Raw genomic sequence first — 2,618 nt, forward strand, 5'->3', positions numbered from 1 at the left:
CTCTCGGTTGTCTTGCCAGCTTGCCGACCAACGGGCATTTTGGTCATTTCACGTTAAAAATTGCAATAAGTGTTAAACCCTTACAATAGTTGTTGCTCCTCTAACTCTGAACAGAGTTTTATGATATGTATAATGTTTTTGCTAAATTCTGTAAGAACATGAAGTTGGACCACAATCGTTTCTATTTTTCATTACTTCGTTCAGCTTCTTTCTCATCTCAAATGACTGTTGAATTTGTCACCATTCTTTTGTTTTGAGATATCAGATTTTAAGATCGGTGAAGATTTCTCCTTCAAGATTCTACTTTTTTATTCTAGATCAACTGAACAACTAATGTAAAGGTATCAACCGAGGCTTTTAACTGACTAAACATATAAGTTCATTATGTATACTTTTCTCATTTGCTCATAAGTAGGTAATTTGCCTTTACATTAGTTGTTTGGTTTACTTTATCAGCCAATTTGCCTTTAGATTAGTTGTTTAGTAGCTTTTATGTGTCTTTTACTTTAGGATAGCCCTCATTTTATCTTACGTCTTTAGCTGGTCATTTTTTTACCCTGATTCCTTTATATAATTAAGGTTCACAATGTTGAGTTATCAGTGCAACCCTTTAATTTTATCTTCTGTATAAGATGGTTGAGGTTTCGTCGTTAGGATTTTTGCTTTGTTATGTTGTTTTGTGTATTTACTGATGTTACTGTCATGCTAGCTAGAGAAATTTTGTTTTAAGACTATGCTAATCTCTTTTCAAATTCAAATTACTGACAGGTAATTTCCTGTGAAGATTCTGTTAGTGTGTTACGGATAAGGTGAGAATACTAAACAAGCCTGACAGTGGACTAATCTTCAATTTTGAATTTTGTTTTGTATGATTTGTATGATTGTCTAACCAATCTGCTAAACTAACCTTGTAATCGTTCAGCCGTAAGATTGAAGAGATGATGCACCTAAAACACTAATTTAATTACTGTTTTGTTGTCATTTCATGTTATCAGAATTCTAAATTTGTAATCGTGTATGGACAGAGGTTTTTTGTTGCGTAAATATATAAGATTATTTTGTATGATTTTTTCATTTGTGCTTCGATTTGATTATAATTCAATTCGTGATAATCATAGGTATAAAGTTCATATCCATCAGTCATGGACAAAACAATTTGTTAGGAATTTGCCTTACATTAGTTGTTTAGTTTACTTTTCGTTTGATTAATGTCTGATGGAAGTTCTTTCATGTGATTTGGAGACTTAATGTGGCTTTATTTAGGATTATCCTCATCTTATCTTAAGTCGGGTTGTGACAGTAGCTTGATTCCCTTTTATGATTGAGATTTACAAGTGTTAAGTTGTATATCAATGCAACAGTTTAACTTTGACGTTTTGTATAGGATAGTTGAGGTTTGGATAAACTTAGGTTCGATTGGGATTCGGGCAAGAGGAGTGGACGTTAATCTTCTCTGGTCTTTTTGTTTTGACTTGAGTTTGAAGTCTGTTGCAACCTGTTAAATCCAATTCTGTTTTTCTTGATGTACTTTGTTACTCTGCTCTTCCTTTTTTTTAAAAATAAAATAAAAAGATTGTGTATGTTTTGGTCGAGGTCATTAGGAATTTGTTTAATTGCTAGACATGAGTGACTTTATGGATTCCACTGGTGACGTTTGATTTTCTTGCTATAAACAGGCGGCACAATGGATATTTTATCTTTCCGTTTCTTCTGTTCTTCTGACAGTTGTTGCTCCATGTATTAGTTATGGTTTCAGGTAAATGAATTGTGGCAGACATTTGCTAATTCAGTTTTCTCTTAGACTATTTAAAAAAAAAGTTAATTTGGAATTAAAGAAAGCATCATCGCACGTCCTCTGTTGAAAATTGAAATTTTCAAATCAAAGGACAAACAGGTTCCCAGTTTGTTCATCCAAAAGTACCTGATGAAGAGGTTGAATCTTTCTTACGAAAATGAGGAAATTAACTTTTTGTATTTTTGGCAATTTAGCAATCAATAAATATGATTAACATTTATTTACAATCCTACCTATTGTGATTTAAGTGCTGAAAAATTATGTATGAGCATGAATTCCTGTAGTTTATTATTCTGTTGGATGTAGTGTGGTCAATATTATGCTGCAACTGTATGTTCTCTTCATACATCAAAAACTACAAAGGGCAAGTCTTCTTAACTACCTACAGTTAAAATTTCGTTCTTTACCCTGCCTTTTGAATTAATATTGATTGAAATATAATGTGACTTAGATTTGCTTCTTCCCTCATAGACCACAATCTTCAATGTGCTTATGTTATCCAATAGCAGAAGATATCTTCCTCATTTCCAAATTTTTTATACTAACAAGACAATATTTTTGGCTTCTCAGATCAATGCTGCAGTCTCACTCGGTAGTGACATCCATCAATAGGAACTAAATAGAATGAACTAGCAAAGATGGTATGTTGGTTATTCAAATTTTGTTGTTGCCGCAACGTTTCAGATATGCAAGTAAGCTTATATGCACTTTCTGTTGGATTGCCTGAAACAACTTTAGCTTTAACCTCATGATATTAGTTGATTACATTCAAATTCCATATTTTGTCTTAGTATTATTGTTGAGAATTATGAGAGCCTACGAG

At 32.4% G+C, this 2,618-nt stretch overlaps 1 long non-coding RNA gene across 2 annotated transcripts in view; it reads left to right on the forward strand.

Moving 5' to 3' along the window:
* Positions 1-2,473, forward strand: part of LOC102579722 (uncharacterized) — a 3,923-nt gene extending 1,450 nt beyond the window's left edge. The window contains exons 2-5 of one of the 2 annotated variants that reach the window (XR_368648.2): positions 266-341; positions 769-809; positions 1,677-1,756; positions 2,366-2,473. This is a non-coding gene — a long non-coding RNA (uncharacterized lncRNA). Of the gene's footprint in view, positions 1-8; positions 342-768; positions 810-1,676; positions 1,757-2,365 lie in introns of those variants that run through there. The other variant, XR_001471913.1, reaches the window with a different exon arrangement.
* Positions 2,474-2,618: the final 145 nt, after the last annotated feature.

The sequence above is a fragment of the Solanum tuberosum genome, unplaced genomic scaffold, assembly GCF_000226075.1.
Source record: "Solanum tuberosum cultivar DM 1-3 516 R44 unplaced genomic scaffold, SolTub_3.0 scf00472, whole genome shotgun sequence".
Taxonomy (NCBI): domain Eukaryota; kingdom Viridiplantae; phylum Streptophyta; class Magnoliopsida; order Solanales; family Solanaceae; genus Solanum; species Solanum tuberosum.